A 13,279-nucleotide genomic window follows, 5' to 3' on the forward strand; every position below is an offset into this window, starting at 1 on the left:
GCGCACGCACCCCTGCCCCGCGCTCTAATGATTGAGCGTTCTATCTGTCTCAAGCTCTGTAAACTCGCATCCCAAACGTTACTCTTAACTCCACCATACTGTGCGTAAAATGTTTGCTACACTTTACTAAACAAAAAAAACTTGCAGCCTAAGATGTGGTGATATTTTCCCCGTTGATTGAGTTATAGGCCCACTTGTTATGGGAGAGTGCATAAAGTTTTAACCATTGTAGTAAGGCTCGTGGTCCAAGGTGTTGGATAGCCTCATTGAAGCACACGCTGTCAGCTGGTAAGCGCTCGCGGGTCCCCTTCAAGGTCTCGCAGGAGTCAACTCAGGAGGGAACACACTTTCTACTGTCAACCCGCCACGCACACGCATGCACGCGACCTGAACTGCCTCCTCGCTCCCCCTCTCCATTCAAAGTAAAGTTATAGCAGTCCCACTTGTGGTCCCGTGCAAGTGGAGGCAAGCAAGTAAGCACGCGCGCACACAACAGGTACACAATTGGCAGCACGCACCTGCTGCGACTGGTACGAGCCAATTAAATATTTGAAGGAAAACCCTATTTTAACGACAGTGGTGCTTATCATGAAATCCACCGCATGCAAATTCTACCACAACAGTTCGTGAGAATAAGGATAAAAAGTTTCGAAGAATTATTTATGAAGGTAAGTTACCTGTTCAGGCTACCTTCCACAGCCTGCGGGTTCCTCCCCTCTGTTTTACCCAATCACGCGCCCTGTCCCCGTGGTCGCCTCTCGAGATTAACATGAGGAATAATAGGCAATATAATGCGGTGTTCAATTATTTACACAATTTATACTCCTTTATCTGGTTATGGAAGGAGTCACCGTCAGTCCATCTCGAGCCGGTAAGCGATCAGATTTCGCGGTGTGATGCCCTTTGATGATTCATTTTTATCAACGTCAAATCCTAGAACTGTTGTTTTTTTCCCCCACCAGAAATATCGCCTAATGGTGTTGACCACGCACATGTAGATTCATGTTATTGAGAGTCCTATTAAGAGTTAAATATGTGTAATTGCTTTTGGTTACGCTCGAGTAAGTAGGGAATTAAAATAGATCTTAATGTCATGTTTAGCAGGACTTGCATTAAATTGGAGGAAGTTATTTTTTGAAACATGATGTTGAGATAAGTGAGTTAGAGCGAATAAAAAAGTAATAAAGACTAATAGGCTACCATTTTCATCACCATATCGGGCTACTTTATGTGTTAATTATTATATTATTTTGATGATAATCAATTGATGATATTCCAACAAGCTAGCCAACAAACGTTTGTGCTTGAACGCAAGCCACTTGAATGCATTAGTTTAAACTCCACTGGTAGTACTTTCCACGTAAACAAGTCGATGTGCTTAACAGGTGGGAGTCACGGTGGATTGAGGTTTCACAATCATAAAATATTCAGAATGGGCGTTATGACGAAAAAAACTACCGCGTCTCTCATGCATGACTTTCGGGCGTAAAGACAACAAGAGTAGCGACCCTATCTTATAGCCTGTGGCACGGAGACGTGGGTTACTAGTTCAACACAAATTCCCTTTTTTCCTGCTGCCACGCGTTTGGTTTGTTCTGGACTTATTAACCAAATGATGTTTTTAAAACGTTATGAAAACGACAGTTTATTCTGAGACAGTATTTGTGGATTCTGAACCCTATCCCCCCTGTTAGTCCATATAACGACTTTAAATGATCGATTTCAATGTCATTCCCATCCCATTCACCAGAACACACACACACACACACACAGACAACACACAAACAACATGACACACACAAACATTGCGCACTGCGAGCAAAACGGAAGCGGGTCTCCGTTAAGTTTCCCCGCTACTACTAAACAGCAGGGGGCCAGCAAGACACTGCTGGTCTGGTGGCCATTTCAAACACTGTCAGAATTCCAAAGCTTTTCTTTAATGAAAACAGAGCTCCTTGACTGTTGAATGAGATATGGGGAGGTGGTTGCGTCGTCACACCCTCTCAGGGGATGCTGAAACAAAGAGAAGGACTGGGCTGCACCTTCCATCTGCTGTTCCCCAAGAGATGGAGACAGAGGGGGGGAGAGAGGAGAGAGGGGAGGGGGGAGGGAGCGGCGAAGAGAGAGAGATAGAGATAGAGAGGCGTAAATAAAGAGGAGGAGCGAGAAAAGAGAGAGGGGTAGAGAGACACAGAGACGGAGAGAGGCAGAGAGAGAGGCAGAGAGAGAGGCAGAGAGAGAAAGTGAGACCACAGACATAAGGAGGAGACGCAGTCATTCTGCAAGTGTAGTGGAGGTGAATCAATGCCACACTCTGTTACTGAGACAGCCTTGCACATCATACGGCTGTAATCACTCTCACACACACACCTCGTCACACACACACACACACGCCTCGTATGAGCAGTATAACTGTGTTTGACATGGTCCTAGACCACAGAGCACGTTGTGAAGACACATCCTCAATCATAAGCGAAGGGTCCCTGATGTTATCACAGCTTTCAGAGGAGCTGCCGGCTTATTTGGAAACACTCTTGTTGTCAGATAAGACAGGTCAGTGTTGTTCCACGCAACTCCATGCATTATGCAGCCAGCTCATAGATAGGATCATGTGACTGGGTCCATTATCACTTATGAGATGACAATCTTTCAAAGAGGGGTACACTGCATCTCTCTCTCTCTCTCTCTCTCTCTCTCTCTCTCTCTCTCTCTCTCTCATATATATCTGTCTACCTGCAGTCAGATGTGTGTGTGCGTGTGAGAGAGATTAGCAGTGTGTGTGTACGTGTGGTTATGTGACAAGGTGCGTGTGAGAGAGATTGTGTGACAGTAGGTATATGTGTGTGTATGTCTGTGAGTGTAAGTTTGTGTGCGTGGTTATGTGTGTGTGAGTGTATAAGTGTGTGTGTGTGTGTGAGTGACTGGAGGCTACAAAGCCTCACAGACGTAATAACTATTTTGACCGCTGCTGACGAACGACATCCTGTCTTGTGGTCGTGGCAACACCCCCTTTTCACCACAGAAGAAGACCTGCCTTCGTCCCCGTTCTTGAAAGACCGTGAAAGATGTCCGCCGTTCAACAAGGGTCTCTGGGTCTTTGTCCTCCTCGGGGTGGACTCTGTGGTGTCGCCACCTTCAAAGCAAACGTACATGTACATGAGGCTTCTTGGGTAACCATCCCTTTGAGAAGCACACAATAGTCTCACCAATTATCCCCCTGCTCAGTACTCTATGAGCATCAGTTACATGCTTTGTGTGTGTGTGTGTTTGTGTTTCTGCGTGTGTGTGTGTGTCTGTCAATGTGTATGTCAACATGTGTGTGTGTCTGTGTTTCTGGGTGTGTTCTATGTGTGTGTGTGTGTGTGTGTGTGTAACTTTGTGGTTAACCATTTAGGAAACACCTCAATCTCCCATTGATGGTCTCTAACTTCCAGCTGGGTCAAGTTTCCCAGAAAGTGCAGCCCACCTTTCCACAGGTACAGAAAAGTGGTTTCTGACATTCTGAAGTGAACAGGAGACAACATTAATCCATAAAATGGGATTTGACACCTTTCAAGTGGTTTGTATATATTTCTGTGTGTGCAGATGTATGGTGTGTGTGTGTGCGTGTGTATGTTTGTGTGTGTGTGCGCACGTCTACCGTGCGTCTACATGTTTGTGTACACATGTATGGTGTGTGTGTGTGTGCATATCTGGTGTGTATGCATGTATGTATGGTGTGTGTGTGTGGAAGATAAGCAGTGTTGACCACACCTAACCTTCTCCTGGAAGCCAAACAAAATGTCACCTATTGTCACATAGCAGCCATGGAGCTCTGTGTCACCTTGGTGTTGTCCACCCACAATGCACTGCATGCATGTCACATGGGTTAGGGTTAGTTGGGTCGTACCCAAAGAAAAGTGACCATTTCCTCCAGCTCTTCTCTCCAGACAGAGAGAAGGGGTAGGAGAGAACAGGGAGGTTTGAAGACCACCAGTCGCTCCTGGATGGTTGCCTGTATATCCTTCAGCTCTCTGTCTCTCTCTGCACCCTTTACATCTGTCTTTCCTTCCCTCACATCTTTATCCATCTCTCCCTCTCTCAATCCCTCCATCTCTTCCTCTCTCAATCACTCCATCTCTCCCTCTCTCAATCCCTCCATCTCTTCCTCTCTCAATCCCTCCATCTCTTCCTCTCTCAATCCCTCCATCTCTTCCTCTCTCAATCCCTCCATCTCTTCCTCTCTCAATCCCTCCATCTCTTCCTCTCTCAATCCCTCCATCTCTTCCTCTCTCAATCCCTCCATCTCTTCCTCTCTCAATCCCTCCATCTCTTCCTCTCTCAATCCCTCCATCTCTTCCTCTCTCAATCCCTCCATCTCTTCCTCTCTCAATCCCTCCATCTCTTCCTCTCTCAATCCCTCCATCTCTTCCTCTCTCAATCCCTCCATCTCTTCCTCTCTCAATCCCTCCATCGCTGTCCTCACTCCTCTAGGCCAAGGTCTCCCTCTTCTCTACTCTCTTTCCTCTTTTTCTATCTTTCGTTCTCTCTCTAAATCTATTGAACCGTCTTCCATCTTTCCTCTCCCCCCCCCCCCACCCACTTCTCTCTCTCTCCCCCCTCTCTCTTTCCGTTTATTCCTCCCTTGCTCCGCCCTGCAGTCCCTGTCCTCACCCATGAGGGCCTGGCTATGTGAGGGTGTCTCTCCTGCGGGTCTATTGTACAGTGGCGGTCCTAGCGATCACGTTTCAGCAGGTCCTCCCTGGTGAGGGATACTGTATATTGTAGGACTTTTCTTGTGTTTGATTCCGCTCCTTTCATGGACGTTGAAAGCCTGCCCTTCCCTCTCTCTCCCTCTCCTCCCCCCTCTCTCTTTCTCCCCCTCTCCCTCTCTCTCTCCCCTCTCTTTCTGTCCTCCCCCTCCCCTCTCTCTCTTCCCCCTCCCCTCTCTCCTCCCTTCCCTCCCTTCTCCCCTCTCTCTTTCCTCCCAGCCTCTCCTCTCTCCCTTCTCCCCTCTCTCCTCTCTCCTCTCTCTCCTCCCCCTCTCCTGTCTCTCCTCCCCCTCTCCTTTCTCTCCTCCCCCTCCCCTCTCTCTCCTCCCCCTCTCCTCTCTCTCCTCTCTCTCCTCCCCCTCTCCTCTCTCCCCTCTCCCCTCTCCTGTCTCTCCTCTCTCTCCTCCCCCTCTCCTCTCTCTCCCTTCTCCCCTCTCTCTCCTCTCCTCTCCTCCCCCTCTCCTCTCTCTCCTCTCCTCTCCTCCCCCTCCCCTCTCTCTCCTCCCCCTCTCCTCTCTGTCCTCTCTCTCCTCCCCCTCTCCTCTCTCCCCTCTCCCCTCTCCTGTCTCTCCTCTCTCTCCTCCCCCTCTCCTCTCTCTCCCTTCTCCCCTCTCTCTCCTCTCCTCTCCTCCCCCTCTCCTCTCTCTCCTCTCCTCTCCTCCCCCTCCCCTCTCTCTCCTCCCCCTCTCCTCTCTGTCCTCTCTCTCCTCCCCCTCTCCTCTCTCTCCTCTCCCTCCCCCTCCCTCTCTCTCCTCCCCCTCTCCTCTCTCTCCTCCCCCTCTCCTCTCTCTCCTCTCTCTCCTCCCCCTCTCCTCTCTCTCCTCTCCCCCCTCTCTCCTCCCCCCTCTCTTCCCCCTCCCCTGCAGTGTGTTTCCCAGGGGACCCCCCTCTCAGGTATCCTGCAGGGTGGGGTGGGCCAGAGTGAGCCACACAGGAAACAGACAAGGGGATCATTTTCAGCTCAGTGCACAGACCGCCATGCCCCCCAACCCAAACACATCGTACACCAACTGGGATATGTACGGTGTGTGTGTGTATGTGCACATGACGATGGACAGACACAGATGTGCAGAGGCAGGAGAGACTAGAGGCAGGAGAGACTAGAAGAAGAGGCAGGAGAGACCAGAGGAAGAGGCAGGAGAGACTAGAGGCAGGAGAGACTAGAGGAAGAGGCAGGAGAGACTCGAGGCAGGAGAGACTAGAGGAAGAGGCAGGAGAGACTAGAGGAAGAGGCAGGAGAGACTCGAGGCAGGAGAGACTAGAGGAAGAGGCAGGAGAGACCTGTGTGAAGAGACAAGGTTTGGGTGTGAAGAACGTTGCATAAGAAATGAGAGAAATAGAAAGAATCAACAAGAAAAGAGAGAGAAAGAAAAAGAAAGAAGGAAGGAGAGAGAGAGAGAGAGAGAGAGAGAGAGAGAGAGAGAGAGAGAGAGAGAGAGAGAGAGAGAGAGAGAAGGAATCATAGAGAGAGAGACAGAGAAGGAATGAGAGAGAGCGTCAGTGGTCAGTGGCTCCGGCCAGGCTCAGGGTGGACCTGTGTGTGGCAGCCCTGCTCAGGGTGTAGGGTGACCATCACGTGGCGTGGTCCTGCACTGGGGCCTCTACCTGGAGGGGCTGTGTCAGGGAGTTAAGCTGTATTGTGTTAGGCCTTTGAACTCTGGGGGGGGTATGTGTGCGTGGGGGAGAAGGGGGATTTGAACTCCCTGGCGGAGAGTAGGAAGTTTAGAAGGCTAGGGGCAAGGTAGGTCACCCCCTCCACACACACACTCACACACACACACACACACACACACACTCACTCACTTACATACACACACACACACTCACTTACATACACCCACACACTCTGTACTTACTCTGTCCCGACTGTTTTTAATCTATACCCTTGTAGAGGTGTCGGTTACCAAGAACGCTATTCAGCTAATTGCAGGATCTTGGGGATTCTGAAAATGTTTGATTTCTTCTTAACTTCCGGTAGACATATCGTCCAACCGACAGACAGGACAGTGACAAACGCCACTTGAGACCCTGAAAAGGTTTAATCCTGAATGATGTGTGGATCTGTCCCAAGCCCCTCAGGGTGTCTGGGAGAGTTCAAGTCCTCCTTGACCGGACACCAGATCTCAGATTTGTCACGACAGCCTGTAACATACAGACGTTTCCTCATGGAAGAGGATTAGCACGGGGGGCCTCAAAGACTGCCTCCTTGGCAGAGAGCGACGCTTCTCAGATTCATGGCATTTGATTTGTTTGTTTTCATCACCCCATCCTTATCTCCCCCCCCCCCTCCCTTCTCAGATTAATGCTTCAGTCCTCTTGTAGTTCAACTACTCGGACCGATCCACTTTCTTCCGGGGAGGGGGGGGGGGGTGCTCCTGTGGAGATCAGTGCTGCCTCACTGCTCACGTCAATCAGTCATCCCTCCCCCCAAACTCTTTCTCTTTGTCCACCCCCCCCCCCCCCGGTCTGTCCCCCCCCTCCTCCTTGTCTCCTCTTTCATATTCCATCTCATATCCATTTTTTCCCACACTTGACAGACGGGATCACCCATATATCATCAAGCACTGCTTTGATTCGTTTTCCCTGCAAGTCTAAAGCCTTCCTGCTCCTCTGGGAAAGGTGCTTTGGGAGCTAGATTAGCTAGATTAGATCTCCTATCTAGTTTGCTTGTTTTTGTAACCATCGGGATAGATTAGACCACAAGTTTCAAATGTAATGTTTGTTGTCATGTGCACTTTAAGGGTTGTTGAATGAAATGTTGGATTTTCAGAAGTCCTAAACAGTGCAGATGAAGTGAGACGTAGATGAGATATCTGTCTGAGGGTCAAGCATGCATCCATTCTGAGTGAGATCTTAGAAGGACCCACTGATGACACAGAGGTAGTGAACAGAAAATCCAAAGGTTTTCTGTAAAATACTGTCACACTGTAACATACTTGTACGTGGTTTTAGCCAAGGAGACAGATCAACATCTCACCACATCTCCTGGTGATTCTCACCACATCTCCTGGTGATTCTCATCACATCTCCTGGTGATTCTCATCACATCTCCTGGTGATTCTCATCACATCTCCTGGTGATTCTCATCACATCTCCTGGTGATTCTCATCACATCTCCTGGTGATTCTCACCTCATCTCCTGGTGATTCTCACCACATCTCCTGGTGATTCTCATCACATCTCCTGGTGATTCTCATCACATCTCCTGGTGATTCTCATCACATATCCAGGTGATTCTCACCTCATCTCCTGGTGATTCTCACCACATCTCCTGGTGATTCTCACCTCATCTCCTGGTGATTCTCATCACATCTCTTGGTGATTCTCACCTCATCTTCTGGTGATTCTCATCACATCTCCTGGTGATTTTGTGTCACGTCGTCGTCCAGAGTGAACGGGCTACAAAAAGAACCGGTTGAGCTTCTGTGGCGTGTACAGCAGCTTTGTGTCGTTGCATTGGCCTCCTGGGACACGTGGAGCTGTGGGTTACATAGGGGGAAGGTGCTACCAAAGAAAGAGAGAAAGAGAAATTCCCTGGCCATGACACGATGGTTCCCCTGGTATCTGAGCCCTGCCACACACTACCCCCATGGCTCCCCAGCAGGATTTGAACTCTGTTGACGGAACGACACATGGGAGCGTTTATGGCTTTGTGTTTTCTGTGCTAATGTTATCTGGGTGTGCGTGTGTTTGCATGACTTTTCCCCCGGTACCAAACTAAGCCTTTCTGTCAAGACAAAATGGTGCTTTGTTCAGAAGAATGAGCATAGGATCCATGGTATACACTGTATATCATGCATTGTATACTTCCTATCTTTAGTTAAGTCTTCTTTTGTCCACGTGGCACCGGTTTTAAGCCAATGTTGGTTTCCTACCAGATTTAATGTCTGCATTGATGGAACTCAGTATCACAGGAGGAGAGGATGAGGTCAAAGGACAGGAGAGGATTAGGGGAGGAAAGTAGGGAAGAGGAGAGATGAGGGGAGGAAAGTAGGGAAGAGGAGAGATGAGGGGAGGAAAGTAGGGAAGAGGAGAGATGAGGGGAGGAAAGTAGGGAAGAGGAGAGATGAGGGGAGGAAAGTAGGGAAGAGGAGAGATGAGGGGAGGAAAGTAGGGAAGAGGAGAGATGAGGGGAGGAAAGTAGGGAAGAGGAGAGATGAGGGGAGGAAAGTAGGGAAGAGGAGAGATGAGGGGAGGAAAGTAGGGAAGAGGAGAGATGAGGGGAGGAAAGTAGGGAAGAGGAGAGATGAGGGGAGGAAAGTAGGGAAGAGGAGAGATGAGGGGAGGAAAGTAGGGAAGAGGAGAGATGAGGGGAGGAAAGTAGGGAAGAGGAGAGATGAGGGGAGGAAAGTAGGGAAGAGGAGAGATGAGGGGAGGAAAGTAGGGAAGAGGAGAGATGAGGGGAGGAAAGTAGGGAAGAGGAGAGATGAGGGGAGGAAAGTAGGGAAGAGGAGAGATGAGGGGAGGAAAGTAGGGAAGAGGAGAGATGAGGGGAGGAAAGTAGGGAAGAGGAGAGATGAGGGGAGGAAAGTAGGGAAGAGGAGAGATGAGGGGAGGAAAGTAAGGAAGAGGAGAGATGAGGGGAGGAAAGTAGGGAAGAGGAGAGATGAGGGGAGGAAAGTAGGGAAGAGGAGAGATGAGGGGAGGAAAGTAAGGGAGGGGAGGAAAGGAAGGTAGAGGAGGTATGAGGGGAGGAGAGGAGAGGATGCCAGGGAGGGCAGACAGAGGAAACAGAGGAGCAGTATCCAGGGCAAGCTCCACCATTGTCCAGCGAGAGACCGTCGCTGAATGTGAGACGCAGCCCCCCCCCTCTCCTCACCCTTCCCCCCCTCTCCCCCTTCCCTCCATCACCTCACCCCTCCACCTCTTTGCCCTCCTTCCTCCCCGGTCCCTCCACCTCTCCTCCCCCTCCGCCTCACCTCCCCCCCTCCATTCCTCCACCTCCCCCCTTCTCCTCCCTTCCACAACAGGAACCTAATAGAGAATCAAAGCTGCTCCAGAGAAAGGGCTGGTCTCAAGGTTACTGTCCCCTGGGCCCAGCTGAAAGAGACTGGGGACTGTGCAGGGGAAGGTTAATGTAGCAGATAGTCTTTCTCCCAAACTGAACTGCCTACCTGCTTCCCTGCACCCCGTGGCCCCCATCAGCCCTGTGTGTGTGTGCGACAGTTTGTTCCTTGGCGTGTGTGTGGGTGTGTGTGTGTGGACTGTGTATTAGTTGTGTGTATGTGTGTGTGTGTGTGCAGAACAGCATGCATCCCTGATCCTCAATACACTGCCAATATGTCAGCGTTTGACTTTGTCGCCCCTTTGCTCTGCTCAGCTAACACACTCACCCTGCCTCCCCCAGCCTCCCCCAGCCACCAGCCTCCCACCAGCCCCCCCCCAGCTACCAGCCTCCCACCAGCCCCCAGCCTCCCACCAGCCTCCGCCAGCCACCAGCCTCCCCCCAGCCACCAGCCTCCCCCAGCCACCAGCCTCCCACCAGCCTCCCACCAGCCCCCCAACAGCCTCCAACCAGCCCCCAGCCTCCCACCAGCCCCCCAACAGCCTCCAACCAGCCTCCCACCAGCCCCCAGCCTCCCACCAGCCACCAGCCTCCCCCCAGCCTCCAGCCTCCCACCAGCCTCCCCCCAGCCTCCCACCAGCTTCCAGCCTCCCACCAGCCTCCCACCAGCCTCCTACCAGCCTCCAGCCTCACACCAGCCTCCCCCCAGCCTCCCACCAGCCTCCAGCCTCACACCAGCCTCCCCCCAGCCTCCCACCAGCCTCCAGCCTCCCACCAGCCTTCCACCAGCCACCACCAGTTGAAGGGTTAAGAGGAGGGAAATGGGAAAGCCTGGGTTATGAGACTGGTATCCCTTCATCCCTTCATCATCCTTGTATCATCCCTTCATTATTCTTTCATCATCCCTCCATCCTCTGGAAGCCCTGGAGAGAGAAATAGAGAGACAGAGAGAAAGAGAGATAGAAAGAGACAGAAAGAGAGAAAGATAGGGAGAGATCTACATAGAGAGAACCGGTGCAGATCCTCCCCCTCTCTCCTGTGAGTGGGAGGTGTAGGTAGGGGCCTGCCGCAGCCTCGTGGCCCCAGGGATCAGGGCCTGTTTCTGGGTTACCGCCGGGAGAACAAGGGGCCTCTCCCCCATGCAGCCAGGGGTCTGGGAGGTGTGGGATGTCTACAGTGTCACAACTAACAAAACCATTTGAAAACAAAGTGGGTCCATGAATGCCCCGCCGCAACCCGATCTCCCGCTCTTTCTTTCCTCCCTCTCTCTCCTCTTCTCTCCCTCTCCTCTCTCTCTCCTCACTCTCTTCTCTTTCTCTTCTCACTGCGAGAGGAGAAAACGGCCCTTGGAATCAAGGAGACACACACTGTTTTCCCCCGTCCAGAGATCTGTCCCCCGCTCTCCACCGTCTGCCATCCCCACTCCCTCCCTCCCTCCCTGCCTGCCTGCCTGCCTGCCTGCCTGCCTGCCTGCCTGCCTGCCTGCCTGCCTGCCTGCCTGCCTGCCTGCCTGCCTGCCTGCCTCCCTCCCTCCCTCCCTCCCTCCCTCCCTCCCTCCCTCCCTCCCTCCACTCTCCCTCCGTCTAAGAGCATTCTTCAAAGGTGAACACGCTCTCTGAAACGGAGCTGATGTTATCCCTTATCACAGAATCCCTCCCTCTTTCTCTCTCCATTTTTCTCTCTCCCTCTCTCCCTCTTCATTACTCTCTCTCCCTAAATCTCTCTCTTCCTCTCTTTCTTTCTATAACTCTGTCTCGCTCTCTCATTTGCTCTCACTCTCTCTCTCCTGCACTGTTACATTATCCCATACCTCCCCGTTTGGGATAAACACAGGTAACCATCTCTGCGACAAGCTGTGCGACAGATGAACAAGCGCAGACAGGGCAGTGGAGAGCAGGGGAGAAGCCACACTGAGGGAGCGACAGGTGACAGGGCAACAGGTAACCGGGCGACAGGTCACCTGACCTGACTGGGCGACAGGTCACCTGACCTGACTGGGCGACAGGTCACCTGACCTGACTGGGCGACAGGTCACCTGACCTGACTGGGCGACAGGTCACCTGACCTGACTGGGCGACATGTCACCTGACTGGGCGACAGGTCACCTGACTGGGCGACGGGTCACCTGACAGGTTGACAGGTCACCTGACAGGGCGACAGGTGACTGGGCTTCTGGACGGGAATGACAGGAGTCTGACTCATACTGTTACGGTCAACATGACACTCTGGGGTAAAAGGCCACCTGGTTTCATTCTTTACTCACAATACGAGCCGCCAGATGAGATAAGTTCACATAGAAGATGCTTCTCGCATTTCAGGTTTCAAAGGATGTACAACTCCCCAAATCTCCATGATATAATAGGTCATATCTCATAACCTAGACTGTATGGGTAACTCAGCACTGCCAACTGACTGGCTTGGATTTCAAGATTTTGGAAATGTTATCTTACTTATTGATAACCTTCTAGCTGTCAATACAAAGGAATATTTCAAGTTCTTCACAGCTAATGTGAAAAGGGGTTGGATTTGATGTCTTTCTCTTGATAGGCCAGGATTGTTTAAAGGCCCCTCTTTTGATTGGATGCCAAGTGAGTGGTTTCCTGATTCAGTTCTGTTGATGTTAGACCCTCTCTCGCCCCATGTCGCTTTGTGTGAGTGTATGTGTGTGTGTGTGTGTGTGTGTGTAGGCAGACATCTCTGTCCACTCTCCCCTGTGTGATGAACTGGCTGTCAATCACAAGCAGAGTTAATTACTTCTTTATCCTACTGGGTGTGAGAGTCTGCCATGAACTCTGACCCCCAGGGCGAGGGGTGGGAGGTGAGAGTGTGTGTGTGTGTGTGTGTGAGAGAGTGTGTGTGAGTGTGTGTGAGAAAGATTGTGTGTGAGAGAGAGAGTGTGTGTGAGAGAGAGAGAGCGAGAGTGTGTGTGTGTGTGTGTGTGTGAGAGAGAGAGAGAGAAAGAGAGAGAGAGAGAGAGAGAGAGAGAGAGAGAGAGAGAGAGAGAGACAGCGAGAGAGAGAGAGAGAGAGAGAGAGAGAGAGAGAGAGAGAGAGAGAGAGAGAGAGAGAGAGAGAGAGAGAGAGAGAGAGAGAGAGAGAGAGAGTCATGAACCCAGTGGGCCCCAGTCCTCTGTATCCAGTCACTAAAGGCCAGCCTATCTGCCACCTGACAGACCACACTGACCAGGACAGGGGAGTGTGTGTTTGAGAGAGAGTGCGTGTATGTGTGTGTGTGAGTGTTTGTGTGTGTATGTATGTGTGTGTGTGTGAGAGAGAGCGTATCTGTGTGTGTGTGTCCCATAGGCCCCCTAACATGGCCTGATGACCACAGCTAGATGTGCAGGTCTGTGAGCAGAGGGAGGGGGCAGAGAGACAGGGCGGAGATGGAGACACTAGTCTACGTTCTGAGTGAGGGGGGGGGACACCCAGTCAGGTGGGTGTGTCCTGGCGTGTGAACAGTGTGTGTGTGTTTGTGTGTGTGTGTGAGGGGACAGTGACGGATGGAGACAGTGAGGAACAGGACC

The sequence above is a fragment of the Hypomesus nipponensis genome, chromosome 24 (genome assembly GCF_054491055.1).
Source record: "Hypomesus nipponensis isolate SF chromosome 24, ASM5449105v1, whole genome shotgun sequence".
Lineage (NCBI taxonomy): Eukaryota > Metazoa > Chordata > Actinopteri > Osmeriformes > Osmeridae > Hypomesus > Hypomesus nipponensis.